The sequence below is a fragment of the Podarcis pityusensis genome (assembly GCF_964106645.2).
Source record: "Podarcis pityusensis genome assembly, chromosome: 6".
Lineage (NCBI taxonomy): Eukaryota > Metazoa > Chordata > Lepidosauria > Squamata > Lacertidae > Podarcis > Podarcis pityusensis.
This window is the reverse complement of record NC_138030.1, coordinates 41,659,561-41,678,005: the sequence shown is the minus strand read 5'-3', so window position 1 is coordinate 41,678,005 and position 18,445 is coordinate 41,659,561.

Here is an 18,445-nt window from a genome sequence, read left to right as displayed (position 1 = left end):
GCCGTCCTTGGCAAATGAGGGAAGCTGCTCCTGCCGCTGCTTCGCTTGATTGGAATCGGCAGGGCTCCAAGCAAAATGCCTGTGAGGAGAAACACTGAACTTGCGCTCATGAATGATCTTACCTGGCAGGGCCTGTTGTAAGAGACTAGCAGGCTTGTGTCTGGCAAGACGGCCACAGCCTGATAGCAAAACTTCCCCCCTCCCAAACCTCATCCTGGAAAAATTATTTCCATATTCTATCTATCTATCTATCATCTATCATCTATCATCTATCATCTATCATCTATCATCTATCATCTATCTATCTATCTATATCATCTATCTATCATCTATCTATCTATCATCCATCTATCTATATCTATCTATCTATCTATCTATCTATCTATCATCTATCTATCTATCTATCTATCTATCTATCATCTCTCTCTCTCTCTCTCTCTCTCTCTCTCTCTCTCTCTATCTATCTATCACCTATCCTATCATATGTATAGCCCATCTCTCCCCCAAGGAGGTCAAGGTAGCAAACATATTTCACTTCCTCCCCATTGTATCTTCACAAACAATCCTTTGAGGTAGGTTAGGCTGAGTGACTGTGACTGGCCCTCGGTCACCCAGTGAGTTTCAGGGCTGAGCAGGGCTTTAAAGCCTGGCCTCCTAATCCTAATCCATGCTAGCCGCTTCACAACATTGGCTCTTAATATGAGCCAACTTCTCTTATATGTGAAGTTGCGATGTTTTTGCCCCAATGTGTATCTGTTTATATTTGCTTATTTTGAACCTTCATTCCACCCCCCCCCATGGCCCCTTTTCTGCTTAAATATTTTAAGCGACATTGAAATGTGGGGCATTTCTAGCTATAGGTTAGGTTCCTCGGTATTGCCATTATCTCCCCCCCCTTTTTTTTTGTTTCAGAAACAGGCTTTTATACAGATATTGGCAAACACTGAAGTGACACCAATGCTATAGGAAAAACCTCCAGCTTTGGCATTTTTTGAATGCATGCCTACTGCATACAGCAGACCCTCCAAGTGTCCCTATTTTCCATGGACGTCCCTGATTTAGAGAAGCTGTTCCAGTTTCTGATTTGATCCCAGAATGTCCCACTTTTCCTTAGGCTATCTCTATTTTCATTGGAGAAATGTTGGAGGTTATGGAATTATTTGACCCCCGAGCCGTCTGAAGGCAATTCTGTATAGGGAAGGTGTTTTTAAAAAATGTTTAATGTTTTATTATGTTTTTATTACGTTGGAAGCTGCCCTGAGTGGCGGGGCAACCCAGTAAGATGTGCGGGGCATAAATAGTAAAATTTTCATTATGGAATGGGTTGTCCCTATTTCCATCAGAGAAATGTGGGAGGGTATGCATACAGTGAGATACACGAAACTGTCTTTGACTTTTCAGTTAGCCCTGTACTAACTATCAGGTCCCACAGACGAGTATCTGACTGACTCAAGAACCCTTTTTGCAGGCCAAAAGCCTTCTCAGCTTTTAGGTAGGTCCACCGGGGCCCTTATATCTTTTAAAACCAGGAAGTGTCATTCAAAAAATGGTTGTAGCCTCTCAGATACTATATACCATAATAAAGATGTGCTAGAATTTGCATCCTACTTTAAGCTATACCAGGAGCTTGGAATGGCATGTGGTTCTGGGTTCGCCACCTGTGCTCACTTGCATTTATCTATCCTGCAATTTGGGTTGAATGGTATGTAGGCAGGAAGACATCTCATACAGAGTTACTTGGATTGCACCTTTGCTAGGTTCTTCTCTATGCATGGATTGCCCTGCATATCAGGACACTTGATTTGTTCTTGTGTGTGTGCTTGAGAGAGCGCCAGGGTGTTATGTACTGAGCTGAATCCTAGAACAATAGGATCCAGAATGCAGCAGTCTGATTGGTCCGCAGGAGCCATTCAATCCAGCTCCAGGTGGAAGTGAATCAGTGACCTGATTGGTTTGTAGAAGCAGCCAATCAGGCTTCTGGAGGAGGTGAATCCGCAACCTGACTGGCCTACAGGAGCAGCCCGGAATTAGCCAATCACACGGGGCCCATTGTGTAAATAATGTATATATAGCTAGACGTTTTGGGGAAAGTTTCATTGATTGCTACTATGAGCTGAATAAAGAGCATGAAATTCCGAGTATATTTCACACACACACACACACACACACACAGAGAGAGAGAGAGAGAGAGAAAGAAAGAGATCTCTAGAAGGGAACAGTTACTGCTAGAGGAGAAGCAAGATGGCTTTTAGGGGTGGGGGTTGGCATCACCTAGATCTAGTCTGACAGAATCTTAACTCAAGGCCACAAGGGTTTCATTACCCATCTCTGTACAGTTTCAAGGTCATTGTAATCAGCTGAAAGAGAGAACACAGTGACTTTTACATCAGTGCTGATACCTACAGGTGCTCATCAGACATATGTTCTTACTCTCGGCTGGGGAATTGCATCCTTTCAAAGTGCCAGAATAACTTGGAGACTCCTTTATGTGCATCCTCACACACCCCAAAAGAGAATCTCATTCTCTTTTTCTTCTGACTGCAGATATTACTGATCCCATGGAGTTTAGCAAAAGGTCAGGCATATGTCATGGAAGTTTCCCATTTCCAAATGCTGTATGTCTGTTTCAGGTAGCACTCCCAGCACTGCCGTTCGGCATAGTGACAAGTATGCATATGCCAAAACCATTAGGACTGAAGTTGGCCTATAATTGAGATTTGATGCAACATTTTACTACTACTGAGGGGCACACATTATTACTTTGTATTACATGCATGCATAAAATGCTTTATGTGTACAAATCAGTGCAATGCAATGTGTGCATGTAACTGATATATTGCTACTCAAGTATATTGGCTGAGTGGGTGGAGGATGGATTGGCTGCTATTCCCTGTCACCGTGGCATCCAGCAGTGAATACTCATCAGTCATCATGCTTGAAGCAGTCTGTAGGGATGGTAAGGGTTGACTGTAGATGCCCTCCATTTGTTGGCCAACTCTTATTTCTCTCTCTGGCTTTTTTTGCTAGATGGGTTACACCTTCACCTTTCAAGTGGAAGTGATTAATGTCTGGTCTTAGAAACCTCCCTATGCCTGCCAATTAAGTTTGCAGAATGAAACCACAAGAGCAGGATTAGTCTAAGTGGTGCCCTCTAGATATTGCAGGACTACAATTCCCATCATCCCTAATTATTGGCTATGCTGGGTGGGGCGGATGGGAGTTAGAGTCAAACAACATTTAGAGGAAACCATGTTGGCTGCTCCTGATAAAAACAAAAGGAAAATATTCTTGCTGGGTCAGGTTAAATATCCTTTCAGGGGAGTGCTGATAAACATAGGGTGGTGCGGGTGGCACTGTGGTCTAAACCACTGAGCCTCTTGGGCTTGCCAATCAGAAGGTTGGCAATGGGGTGAGCTTGCATTGCTCTGTCTCTGCTCCTGCCAACCTAGCAGTTCGAAAGCACGCCAGTGCACGTAGATAAATAGGTACTGCTGTGGTGGGAAGGTAAATGGCCTGTCACTGCATTCTGGTTTCTGTCATGGTGTTCTGTTGCACCAGAAGTGGTTTATTCATGCTGGCCACATGACCCAGAAGGCTGTCTGTGGACAAACACAGTCTCCCTTGGCGTGAAAGTGAGATGAGCACTGCAATCCCATAGTCGCCTTTGACTGGACTTAATGGTCCAGGGGGTCCTTTACCTTTTAAACATATAGGGCAGCACCTTACAGGTTTTGTGGGACCCCATCTTCTGTTGGCCCCATCTAGCATGGTCAGTGGTCAGCCACAGGTTCCCCATCCCTTGTGCCCTGCTGATCTTGCACCAAATGCTGTTACATCAACCTAGGTACATTTTGCTCTTGTCTGTACAACTCTGTGTTGCAGCTACACCTTTTTAAGGATCAGGGTGCCTGGGCATTCCTATTTCAAGCTTTCCTTCTTTAAGCTGTAACATACTGTAGCAAGGCTGTAATCTTTTAGTTTTGTACTATTCTATGTTGCAGTAACTTCTGTAGCGGCTGTAATTTCAAGTGGTAGCAGCATGGCCAGGCACCATAACTCATCTACTGATAAAACATTAAGACTGGGGTAGAGAGGAAGAGCCACAGAAATAATCTCCACAATCACTGTACTGTGCCGGAGCCTGGAAGGATTAATGTCTGTACTATGGCCAGTTTGGGTAAACTTGGAGAAGCAAAACAGTGTAACAAAATAGTTAGCTTCCATGAGCACACCCAAGCATATATGCACATGTGAAATTGACAACATTGTTTGTTTGTTTTTTTATTAAAAAAATCAAAACCATTTCTTCAAATTCTCTGCTCTCTACACTACCCATTTTTACTTTATTTTGTTTACAGAGCTTTACTACCTGATCCTAGGGCTTGCTGGGCCAGCAAATAAATACTCAGGATGGATTTGCTGGCTGCTGAGCCAACCTAGGCAGCAGTATTACAGCAGCAATTCCAAGACATTATTCATGCATTCCAAACATTACCCTGGTGCAAAGATTTTAAACAGCAAAGTCAAAGTTGCAGCTGCAGAGAATAAGCTAGGCTTACTGAAAGTCCAGATTCAAACATGACTATTACTTTAATTTTAAAAATAGACTTATAATAGAATAGCATGAGTTGTATTAGACCCGTTTGAGTGTGGAACATTCCTTTTGAGTGTGGGGCATTATTTTCCAAGGGAAGCCCTTTTCCTCATGTTGCTACTGCAGGGGGCGTTTCCCATTGAGAACTGACTGCTGCTTCTACTAGCCAAATACCCCTCCCTTGCTCTTGTATTGACTTTACCTGGCAGGTGTGTGTTTAGGAATTGCACATTTGCTAGCAGAATCTGTAGCTCTGTGCTTCCATATGGTGACCATGCCTGGGGAGCTTTCAGTTTTCTTTGGGAAGCTTTCTTATAGATTCTACAGCAGGGGTGCCTTACTTGTGGCTCTCCAGATATTGCTGGACTCCAACTCCCATCAGCCCCAGCCAGTGTGATCAATAGGGATGATGGGAGTTATAGTTCAGCAGGTAAAAGGTAAATGGGGATGGGGATGTGGGTGGTCCTGTGGTCTAAATCACTAAGCCTCTTGGGCTTGCCGATCAGAAGGTTGGTGGTTCGAATCCCCATGATGGAGTGAGCTCCTATTGCTCTGTCCCAGCCCCTGCCAACCTAGCAGTTTGAAAGCACCCCGGTGCAAGTAGATAAATATCTGGAGGGCCACAGGATCTCCTGCTTCTCCTGCCACTGCTACAATGTGGTTTACATGCAGAGGATCCAAGGTTCTCCTAGCATGGCTAGAATGACTCCTGAAACATTGGAGAGGTGCTGGAAGCCAGTATCAACAATATACCAGTGGTCTGACTCAGTGTAAGGCAGCTGCTTAGGTTTCTGATGTGATAGGAGAAGCTGTATCTCCTTCACTTCTCCTTGCTATAGAGTTGTTAAAGGCAGGTAAACACTATTTGGGACAGGAAGTGACATAATAACCAACCAGATATCCTACCTGAGGCCACCCAGTGGTTGAGCACTACCCAAGGCCAATTAGAATAATACTCATGAGTTTATACAGATGGAGAGAACCAATTTTCTAATGCAGGATCTGGGAAGAGAAGACCTGAGACTTGAAAATAATTGAGCTTTTGATGTTCATTTGATTTTGCTTACAGATTTTGCATTTGAACTTGAATTAATTCACACTTGGTTTGTTTCATTTCTAATGTTAATTAGTACACATTTGATTACTTCAGGTTTGAGCAATTCATCTTCAGCTGATTTATTTTTTTACATTAAGCAATGAGCCTGAGAGGCATTACAGTCTCAGCTCACTGTGTGAATTGGCCTTGAGTGGTGAGAAGGCCAGCAGAGTCACCAGCCTTGGCAGAATCAGAAGGGGCAGAACTCTGCTGATTCTGCCCCAATTTGTTGCAGGCTCTATTACATCCTGATTGGCCGGAAAACCTATATAACTCCTTGTTGGTCAACTCCAGATTTAGACTTTTACACAACAATATGTGACCATCAAAACAGGCCTGACTGTTCTTTCTTATCTTCAACCTTTTATCTTCCGGTGCAGGGGTGCAGAACCACAATCCTGCAGGCCAAATGTAGCCCTCTAGGCCTCTCTGGCCCCCAGAAAGCTTTACAGGCTGCACCCTTCAGTGGCCTTGTTTTCCTCCTAAGTGTTTCTGTGTGGCTAGAATGTGTCTTTAAACTCCAGCAATGTCTCTTGCTTGCCTGGATGGAGGTTGGATGGGGCATGTGAGTGTGTGCAGAATCTAGCCTATGGGGGGCACAGGTGAAATTTACATTTGTGGCTCCGCCCACTGACATGTGGCCCTCTGTAGATTGCCATGAAGGGAATGTGGCCCTCAGGATGAAACAGGTTACCCACCCTGTTGTAGGTTGCATTTCTCTAGTCATAGATCTGGCCTAATTCCTCAGGTGAACTCAGCAAATGGTTCACCCATCTCCAGTGGTTGAGTTCTTGCCTTTCAGGTAGACACACAGCTATGGTAGGAAGAGCTGGTTAATTTATATCAGTGAAACCTTGACCTGTGGCTCCTGAAGCTGTTTCCTTCTAGAAACCTTGGTGGATAGAGCACATGTTTTGCATGTGAAAAGGTCCCACTTTCAATCTCTAGTATCTCCAGTTAAAAGGGCCCATTACCAAGTAATGAGATCCTGAAGAAGGGCTGCCAGTCATAATAGAAAATACTGGGTTATATGGACAAACAGGGCAAGGGAGTATAAGTTCCTTTCTATGTTCCTAAGTAACTTCTATGCCCCCTGCTGATCTTGCCAAGTAACCAGCCCCCAAACTTCTCCAGAAAGTTAAAATTAATTAATTAAAGCAAAAAAAGGTCAGAATGAGTCAAAGTGCAGGTATATATCTTTTTTCCCAACTTTTGTTTCATTAAAATATAGCTTCAGTTCTTTTCATCCTCACCCGTCGTGCTATGATCTGTGACCCTGCTGTAAGTCTTGATGAGGAGCATACTGAGTTTTGATAAATGAGTTAATGAGATTTGAAAGATGATAAAGCCAATGGATGAGGCCTGCAATTCTGAACATGGTTCATTGCAAATTGGAACCACGGGGCCCTTGGGGAGGTTAGTTATGATGACCCCCCTCCCATCTGATAGCTCAGTAAATGACTCATTTGTTTCTTTTTTTGTCCCCTTGTACTCTCAACAGGCATACATTTAATAGGAAGCTACCTGCTTGAAATCACTAGTGTTCTTTTAATTAATGGTCTCTTTGTTCTTGCATTCAAAGAGACTATTTTAATGATCAATGTTTAACAGTTAAAGATATAAATAAAAAGTGTTTCTGTATCTACATACTATGGTCTGGTTGCACACTAGTATAGAGCTGGGACATGTTTCATACATGGTAGAGTGCAGATCCTAGGACGGGACAGCCAACAAGATGCTTCCCCCTCCCTAGAAATCTTGGACTCCAGCTCACATCAGCCCCAATCAGCAAATCCCATGATCAAGGATGATGTGAGCTGTAGTCCAACAACATCTGAAGGGCACCACTTTGGTGACCGATGATGGATGGGTTGTGCTCTGAAGCCAGTGATCCCAATCTTATTGGGAAAGGTGTTGTGGCCAACTGGTTTGGAACACATTTCATAACATGCCTGTTTTTTTAAGTGCTGCAAGCTCAGAACCAGAGCCTGTGGTGTCTGGGCTAGTATTAAAAGGGTTAACTTGCCCATAGTTTTGTGTTGCTGCTTCCCCTTGTTGGAAAGCCAAGAGTTGCACAACAAATTCCAAAGCATCCACATGATTTTGATCTTTCTGTGATGTGCACACCTTGGTCCTTTCGAATGCTCTGCTGGCCCCAAAGCCATTGGAATGAATCTGTCTTGTGCTGATGTGGTATACTTTTATGGGTTGACACTTGAATTCCTCTCTCAACAAGTTTTGTCTCTGATTATGTTTAAAATGTTTGTTTTGCTTAGCTCTGTTTGAGAGGTTGTCACTGTAATATGTCACTGTAATAAAGTCTCTCTACATGTTTTTTAATGTGTGTATGGGAGAAGCTCTGCTCCTAACTTACATGTGGTCATTGTGCTTCCAACTGTATCCATGGAGGGCTCTGGAAAAGCGAGCTGCTGGATACATGAAGAAGAATATAATGTAATATAAGAAGAGCCCTGCTGGGTCTAGTCCAACATTCTGTCCCCAGAGTGGCCACCAGAAGCCCATGAGAAGCCTGTAAGAGTACAGTCATACACACAAGGATCTTTTTAAACACTATGATGAGCAGGGCCACAGACTAAAGATCTACAAGGGTGGGAGGAGACCAGTTGTGCCTCCTGTTTCCAAGAGGCTGCTGTAGAAGTGGCACGGGGGGAGGTGGGGTGCCTAGAAGACAGCAGATCCAGCCTGCAAGGAGTGCTGCAGCTGTTGTTGTCACTGCAGCACCACCGCCAGGCTGTGCATTCCTTGGAGGCCAGATCTGCTGCCCCTGTGGATCCTGCTTCCTGAAGTGGTCGCCCCACCTTGCTTCATGGGTGGGCCGGCCCTGATGATATGGATACATACATCAGGACCAGAGACTGCCATCATGATGCTGCCCCACTGGGTGCATTCATTATATGTAGCTAAATGAATGGAAGAAACTTTTGTCCCATGGAAATAAGTGGAGTTTTGGTCATGCGTAAAGGGAGCCTCATTGCTTTTAATGGGATTTAGCTGGATCAGGCTCCTGGATTTCCCCTCTAAGCTTCAGCAGAGTCTTCTATCAGTAACTTCCCTTCTGCACACTCTTGAGTCTGCATAAAGCCCAGGGCAGTCTGGTAGCGGCCAAACCTCCCTTGATTGCAGCTGTGAAAGCTACCATTAATCCAAACAATAACCATTCTCTTGCAAAGAAAGATTCAGCAGTAAATTTCTTCTACTTTTTTTTTTAAAAAAAGAATAAAATAAAATCAAGTGCTTAAAATAGAGTGTGGCACACAATGCCCTCAGCTGGATTTTCCTGAATTTAATAAATTGCATATGAAACTCACAAAGCTGTTTACACTAAGAAGGACAAGGGTGGGAAGGTAGAGAGCAGAAGGTGCCATGGAGGTGCCTGATATGTTAGATTGTTATTCCCCAAGCAAATGTAAGATGTAAACAATAATAACGGCAGTGACAGTGGCAGCAGAAGTCTTCTGGTTTGCAAGAGGGAGATGAGACCTCAAATTGGGGCAGGGATACATGCTTTCAACAAGACTTTCACACTGCAAATGAAACCATCAGCCGAGGAATCGTTCTTTGGTCTCCCAAATAGATCATTTCTTCATCCCATCTGTTTTTCTTAATGTTCCTGTTATTTACTCAGAAAGGCTTAACTGCAGCATAAAACTTTCCCCTTTATCATGTTCATAGATTTTAAGGTCAGAAGGAAGCATTGTGAACATGAGTTTTCTAATCTTCCGTGTAGCACAAAGTAGAGAAATTCACCCATAATTCTTGCATTCGGCCCATTAACCTGTGGCTGAACTACAGTGTATTTTTTGGAAATGCTCCTGCAAGTGATGTCTGTTGGCAAGCAAATAATTGATTTACCCATTCAACATCCCCTATTGCAGTCATATATTTGGGACGCCTTCACTAAGTATATCCTCATAGTTTCTTGGGTCCAAACAACGCATTATATGCAGTCACATATATATTTCTCTCTGACTTTTTCTTTATTTTGCCAGAAGCAGATTCCAGTGGAAGATGTGGCTGCCTAACTCTTCCCCTCCCATCTCTTTTTCTGTTCAGCCTCTCCCCCCCAGCTGCTTTTCATTCGGGGTGGGGGGGACCGTATCAGTATCTTTCTCATCACGGGGTCCAAAGCTGTGTGGGGAGAAGCTTTTGATTGGGAAAATAGTATGAAAGCCACTTGTCCCCCAACACCAGGACTTCATGGAAACTCACAGCCTCTTGACTTTTCAAGAAAACAGAGGAAGATGCAGGTGTCTGTGTGGCCACTTCAGTGCATTGCAGATGTAGACAAAACCTCTGACCATGCTGAATTTCCAGTTCCATCAGCCCATGGCAAGGAAATACTCAACCACGTGCTGAATTCAGCCCAGAACTGGGGTTTGACATATTGTTGTACATGCTGCAGTATCTGTGTTTGCAATATGCAAAACACAGATCCAGATTGAACAGAAGAGTATGCATATGAGTGCCTCACTATATGAGCCGATACAGCTGGACCGGTTCCCCACAGCTCTCATGCGCCGGCTCTGAAAACAGGTTCTAGGACTTACCGTGGTGTGCAGATAACTTGCAATGAAGTGCGTTTTATTGTTCAGAAGCTGTGTATAATGGACCCATAGATCTATGATTGTAACTAAAGGTGATGGTTGTGATTGTGTGATAGAATTTCACTTGACCCTTGTAATCATATGGCTAAGTCCACAATCCTGAATGGAGTGTGATTTTTTCTCCATCCTGGGTGTAATAACAGTCACAATCATTCATTTACAGTGGTACCTCGGGTTACAGACGCTTCAGGTTAAAGACGCTTCAGGTTACAGACTCCGCTAACCCAGAAATAGTACCTCGGGTTAAGAACTTTGCTTCAGGATGAGAACAGAAATCATGCTCCGGCAGCGTGGCAGCAGCAGGAGGCCCCATTAGCTAAAGTGGTGCGTCAGGTTAAGAACAGTTTCAGGTTAAGAATGGACCTCCAGAACGAATTAAGTTCTTAACCTGAGGTACCACTGTACCTCCATGGATAACAGTCTGAATCCTATCACACCACCAGTTTCAGCATTGCAGCTCAATTTTGATATGAGTGTACTTTTGGTATGTTGTGCCAGTGTTGAATCTGTTTCATATACATAGGATGTGCCAGTGGTTCTCCAAACTGTGGCCCATGGTTCCCTTTCAGGCAACTTCCCTCCCAGATTATGATGAAACAATAAAAGTCCCAAGGCCCTCAATGCTTCATATCAGAACAAAAGGGCTTTAAACAAGGACTGTTATAATGGAAGGATCCATCTGAGTTTTACTTCTACTACATTTTAGTTCTGCTTCTGCACTGGTTAGGCTTTTAGGGTTGTTATGAAATGGTTTAAAATAATGGTGTAAAATGGTTTTATATTGTACTTGGACTTGGATTTGTCATTTATATATGTGAGCTGCTTTGTGGAGCATGGTTTCCAAAAAGCAGATTATAAATCCTATAAATGAATAAACATGCAAGTGAGTAGGCTGAAAAGCATTTCCAAAGGAAAGGGCGATGAATTAAAAGCCCTCTCATCCTGGACTCCAGTGCTGCTGAACCAGTGGACCGGGTTCTAAGAAAGGGGAAGGTGGCATAACTGTTTGAAGTCACTCATGATCAGATATCCCTGTGCCACAAAAATACGCAGGAATCTGCTACCTAGACACACTTTCCTTTCCCTTCACTTCCTGCTCTGTACAACTGCACCAGAATGAAGAAGGGCCTCAATACTGAGTTCTTTCCCATGTAGCAACCCTAATGGCAGAAAACGTATCTTGCAAAGACCAATCAATTGGAGCTCTGTGACAGCACTAGGGGTCTCCTAAGAACTCTCAGAACCCTTGCCAAACATCATTTCCAAGATTCATGACTGTTTAGAGTGGTATGGTACTGCTTTAAATGCATAGTGCAGATGGGGCCAAAGACAGGGTGTGGGTAGGAATACCCAGGTTAAAATCCCCACTCAACCACAAAGCTCACTGGGTTATCTCAGGCCAGTCACTATCTGTCCTCGGGATTGTTGTGAGGATAACATGGAGGGAAATCTATGAATAATGTCTCCTTGCAGGAAGGATGAGGTACATTTGTCATAAGCTTAATAAGAACATTTTTTAAACGTTCATTAACTTTTATAATGCACACCTTTCTTGAATAAATAAAAACAGTCTCACATTACCCATTGTCCTACTGACACACTTTCCCCAGGGTGATGATAAGCATGGTTAGGGCAATAGCTCATTTGGAAATGGTCTACTCTGAGTCAGGGGATGTTTTGGATAAGCAGAGCTGTGTTGAATCACGTTGGTGGGGCTTGATATGCTGGTCCCTTTTGAGTGGCACCAGCTAGAAACGTTGCTATTCTAAAAACAAGCAATGATGCACTGCCCCACCTTGAGCACTGATTTGTTCCAGTTATGCATTTTCTTTAAAAGAGCCTTTTAAAATTGAAATTACGAACTGTAATTTCTATTTAATGCCACACACACACACACACACACACACACACACACACACACCCCTCTGAACTGGAACAGACCAGTGCTCAAATGGGGCAGTGTGCCCATTGGCTCCTACTCTGGCTACAACCCTCGTGGGCATCAATTGTGCTGGCATCCTCTAGCACCATCACTTACTGGATCTGTCCAGCCAGCGGCAGGCTTCTGAAAAGAACATAAAGCAAATGGAGAGAGGCTAGCTTAGAGAGAGCCATTTTGTTTCATTCTCGTGAGACAACATCTGGAAGTGACTTATGCCTGGCAGTCAAAAATATACCCCCTGTGGAGCCGCACAACTGCTCCATTCACAGGATTCAGCCATGAGCTACACAGTGGCCCATAAGTCCCAATAAGCAGGGCCTATAAAATTTTGCAGCCATTATAATTCACAGTGCACAGTTCATCCTCTGACTATTCCCTCCTGATTAGTGATGTTATCACGGTGCCACCTTCAAGGTAGTGATTCATGGAGGCAAGGCTAGGCTGACTTTAATAGGAGCTTCACTGATTTGTGGCTTTTTCTGCCTCTCTGGTGCATGGGCGAGCCTGTGAGCCACTTCAGACAAATACCGAAGGGCCATGTGGAAGTGGAAGGGATCCAGAGAAGTTCCTTTTGCCTTTGTCTAAAGTGGCTTTCTCTAGAGGTGACTTAGGAACCTATAGAGTTGCCTTATTCCAGATTAGACTATTTCTGTCTGGTGTTCTTGCTTTCTAACATTCAGCCACTGGGATTGTGGCAGTTTATCTGCATCTTATCTACACATGCATGTTAAAAGAAACCTCAGATAGTTTGTTTTTTTAATCTGCCCTCAAGGATGGAATAGCGGAGCTTGCAAATTTTTGTTTCTGTACTGCTTTGGAAAAAAAGCAACACCCAATGCTTTGAAGATGCTCTCTCAGATCTTCCAAGTGTCCCTACTTTCCAGGGACAGTCCCAGATTTTCAAAAGCTGTCCCTGCTTCTGATTTGATGCTGGAATGTCCTGCTTTTCCTTAGGATGTCTCTATTTTCATCAGAGAAATGTTGGAGGGTATGGAGTTGTCCAACCCTTGAGCCATCTGAAGGGAAGTTTTAAAAATGTTTAATGTTTTATTATGTTTTTATATATGTTGGAAGCCACTGAGAGAAGCTGGGGCAACCCAGTCAGATGGGCAGGATATAAATAGTAAAATTATTATTATGGAATAGGATGTCCCTATTTTTATCAGAGAAATGTTGGAGGGTATGATATGTGTCTGTGGGACTATTTCAAGCTGCTTTCCTCCATTGCTTGCTACTTGATACATGCATGGGGGCTGTGACTCCAAGAAGTATTACTGGTCCATCTGTCAGCATCTAAGACCCCAGCCCCTGCCTGGTATGCCCATTGTAATGCTCTGTGGCTGGGGTGGGAAACCTGTGACTCTCTGGATAATGCTATGTTGTCTGGGGCTGAAGGGAGTCCAAAACATCTAGTGGGCACCAGGCTGGGGAAGGCTAGTCTAAAAGAGCAAGAGCATTTAAAGCTAATGCAGTGGCAGAGCTTGGGTTGCTTTCTTCCTAGAGAAGGGAGGCCAATTCATTATTTTCATTAGGCCTTAGCCCAGAGGCTGCCTGTCTAACTGTGTCTGAAGTCCTATACTCAGGAAATGTTTCCAAGGCTACGCTACTTTGCTCCAAACCAGCTGCACAGCTGGGCATCTTTTCTAATTTTTGTGTTGATGCTTCAACAATAGCTTATTATGATGACCGTCCTTGCATTGAACCAGATGCTTGTCTTTTACCATTAGGCAGCTTCTCTCTTGTCTGAGTCATTCAGGGAGGGGGAAAAAAGCACTGCTCTCTTTGGAAGGAGAATAGCTAAAGAGAGGAAAAGGAAAGCTACTTTACAATTGATATTGGCCTCACAATCCAGGGTAATACCAGCAGTTAGCTCTGTCAGATTAGAAAGGTGCATGTTGAAAGGGCAACACAAAATGTCATGTAATACAGGTCTGCGCTTCCCTGCCATGGATTCATTGGTGTTGAGCATTCGGCCTTGCACCAAATATGTGTTTTCTCAAGGTAGGTTCTTCTGATGGCCATTTCCACCTTGCCATAGGTTCAGGTCCCCACAGAACTGGCTTGTCTGAAAGAATCCAAATAGTGATGGGTGCTGTGGCCAGGCCACTATGCTTTGCCATCCTATATTGGACACGTTTGGGCAGTCCAGTTCCATAGGGTCCTTAAAGCAAGACTCTGCCACAGCAGCATAGGAAGCTGCCTTATACCAAGTCAGACCATTGGTCCATCTAGCTCAGTATTGGTCTATCTAGCTCAGTCTCCACTGACTGATAGTAGCTCTCTAGGATTTCTGGCAGGAATCTTTCCCTGGCGATGCTGGGGATTTAACCTGGGATGATTTCCTTGCAAACAGATGCTCTGCCACTGAGCCACTGTCCATGTATTAGGTTTCTATCCTGAGTAATGTTGAGGATAGTCATTGCCTTATTGACTATAGTTGCAACTATTTCAGTTTTTTCTTTTATGCTCCTATGACAGTAGCCTTGTGGCAGCTCTACCCTATTAGGTTTAATTCAGCTGAGCTCAGCTCAGTTCACCCTGACCAACCATTATTATGCAAGAAACAGACAAGGCACTCTCATTCCTTGCACCAAAATTAGACCACAGCTAGAAAACTGTCCCAAGTGTTGATGTTCTCAGTGCATTTCCCTCACTGTTTGCACAGCTAACATGTAGCTAGATTAAAATATGTAGACCAGGTGTAGGCAACCTAAGGCCCATGGGCCGCATGCGGTCCAATCGCCTTCTAATCTGGCCTGTGGACGGTCCAGGAATCAGTGTGTTTTTACATGAGTAGAATGTGTGCTTTTATTTAAAATGCATCTCTGGGTTATTTGTGGGGCATAGGAATTCATTCATTGCCCCCCTCAAATATAGTCCAGCCCACCACATGGTCTGAGGGACGGTGGACTGGCCCACGGCTGAAAAAGGTTGCTGACCCTTGCTGATTAGATGTAGACTATCCAAACAAATGGATAAAAAGGAGGACCTCAATGCCAGGTGAATGTCAAATATCTTGTCTTGTCAAATATCAAAGGCTACTTTCTCTGTTGACATTCCAAAGCTTGCTAAACGTTATGAAGATCCTCCTGGCTGATTGAAATGTGTGTGTATAAAATGAAGTATAAAATGGTGAATAAGTATAAAATGGTGAATAATACATTTCACCAGTTCTGGAGGGAACAGCTTTTGACTGAAAGCAAAAGTCAAACAACTGACGTACAGATTAAGTTGCTTACATCAATTTTGTACATGCAATAGTGACCAGAACTATCCTTCCAGTTACAGATAGGTAGCCGTGTTGGTCTGCCATAGTCAAAATAAAAAAAATCCTTTCAGTAGCACCTTTAAGACCAACTAAGTTAGTTCTTGGTATGAGCTTTCGTGTGCAAGCACACTTCTTCAGATACAGGTATCTGAAGAAGTGTGCTTGCACACGAAAGCTCATACCAAGAACTAACTTAGTTGGTCTTAAAGGTGCTACTGAAAGGATTTTTTTTATCAGAACTATCCTGTTTTCTTCCTGAGCTTGTCAAAATTAGAGTTTCTCAGGGAGGATTGTGTTCATTTTCCTTCTTGGGGTGGGCAGGCTGCTCAGAGTGGAGAGAGACTCCTCTGAGTTGGCATTCCTGCATTTCAGGGGGTTGGACCAGATGACCCTCAGAGTCCCTTCCAACTCTACAATTCTATGAATTTGTTGAACACCCCACCTGTGCAATCCATGTCCATGGAAGACATTGTTAAGGCATTTTTGCTGAGTCAGCTGTGTCCAACAGTTTTGGAACTCCTCCCTAATTTGCTGTTTATGGCATTGCCGGAGGTAACAAGCAAACCCAGATTTGTCTTTGGCCTGCCTGGCCTGGCCAGGATGCAGAGACAGCCAGGCCAGTGCTAGATATTGCTGCTCTGTGCTGCTGTTTTGTTAACATATGCTTTGTGGTTTTATTTTAGGACTTCATTGTAAATTGTACCTGTTTTAATTGGTATGCTTTTGTAACCAGCCCTGGGTTTAAATAAGCAAACAAAAAACCAAAACAAATCAAGAACCCCACCCCAACAAACCAAAGGAAACAGAGTGCTTTTCTGCTCAAACATGACACACTGTTGTCAAAGACTTGGCACCAGATTTTAGAATTGTATGGTTTGGGGAATAGAGTAGTAAGTTGCCTAAATGGGGGAATGCAAATCCCCCCCCACATATGCCCCTGAGTAACTAATTTGAAAGGGTACTGTAGATCAAAGAAGCCATGCTTCATGACAGCAGTCCTCATTTAGGAAGTTACTTAAGCATGCATTTAATTTAAACATGGGAATTAGGCCCCATTTACTCAATGGAGCTAAAGCACATGATTAAAGTTAAACAGAAGATTAAGTGCTGTGCTCAATGACACCATGGCTGCCAAGAGCAAGTGTTTAAAAGCCATCAAGAAGGCCCCTAAAACCAGGAGCTTGAAGGATTAAACTGTATCCTCCTTGCTTCTGCTGTCAAGAAAATGTCTCCTAGGAGGTGCCCAGCTAAATACAGTTGTGTTTTATAGGGGAAGACCCAAAAAGAAGAGGCTTGCATTTTGCCAGATGAGGCAAACTTGCAGCCAGCATCGGACTTTAAGGCTAATCCCTTTCTCACTTAGAAAAATAAATTCCAGTGTTAGCCTTTTCACACTCATCGTGTTTTATTAAGCACTGCTGTGATCAGTTTAGGGAAACTGGCCAAGAGCTGAGCTAACAATTCAAGTGTGGTCTGTTCCAAGGCGAAGTTCTGTATATTGGACATGAAGAAGGCAGCAGGGGAAGTTTTGAAATGTAGCTGTTTTTAATGAATTGTGTTATATATTTTGTATGTTTTATTTGTCAGCTGCCTTGAGAGGGCTTTCCCCCCTTCCGTGAAAGGTGTTGTGAAAACTTTAAAAAATAAATAAATACATAAATGAATCTTGTCCTGGGAAGATTCAGGTGACCTGGGATGAAAGGTTAAAAGTTTTCGTGGGAAGTAGGTTATCTACAGCGTCCAGCCAGAGTCAAATTACACCATGGCATGAGGGTTGGGAGTGGTAAATAATATTGGAAAATGGAATATCATCTCCCCTCCATGAGACTGCAGGCAACCCCCTCTTGAGCTAATAGGTACCACATGCAGAAGTGAATCTCACATTGCTGGCATATTGCTAAGGCTGGGACTGCATCTGTCCCACGCCCTTTTAATTTTTAATGACAGCCTTTCCATTGTACACCTTGAGCAACACTGAGTTATTTTCTGTTGTTACCTGCAGCGGGCTTGCTGTAAGTCGTAAGGGAAACGTGTTGGTTTTCCCTTTTCTCTCTGATCAACTCAAGGGCCAAGGCCTCCCTCCTGCTAAAGGGAGTTGGCACCGTTGTGTTTACAGCGCTCTGGCATCTTGTATGCACTGCTCCCTGGGCTTTTTAAAGCTTGCTAATGCAGCATATTCTGCATTAGATGATTACTGCTGAAAAGTGACTGGAATTTCCCCACCGGCACTTCAGTTTTTAATTGATGAACCCAACCTCGGGTTGTAAAAAGTAAGGAGTGGGATTTTTAATCCCTGGAGGGATGGGCTTTTGCACAGGAAAGCCCTAGGCAACTTTCCTCTGCAAAGCTCTGCCTATGCCCTTGATCCTATGCTGTTGAACTCTTGACATCAGATCTGCTGAATCCCTTTTGCTGTTCCAGAATTTTGACCCCTGCTCCCCCAGCATACACACCAACTTACCATCTTCTAGGCCAGGGGCAGCTCACAGAGTATCCTATGGATATTACTGGACTCCAGGTTCCTTTGGTCCCAGCCAGCATGGCCAACGGTCAGAGATAATGAGAGATACAGTCCAACAACATTTGGAAGTCACCACATTGTATCTTCCTGTCCTAAACCTAGCCCAGCTCTGTAAAAAAAAAATGGCAATCTATCTTCCCCCTTTTCCCTTCTTTGCAATCCTGATTCGGTCCTCTATTAAGACAGGTGCAAAGTCATTCCCACTTCTGTTTATTTGACCATTGTTGGCTTACTGATAGGGGCTCATTCATACATGTCTGGAAGTTAAGCAAGGGGCTGGACATGTTTTCAGAACTCAGAAATTTCAGACCAATTTAATGGGAGGAAGGTGAGTGTAGCTAGTAGTTCTTGTTCATAGGTGTGTCTAGAGGGCTAGGATGCAGTTGTGTATGGCTTCTG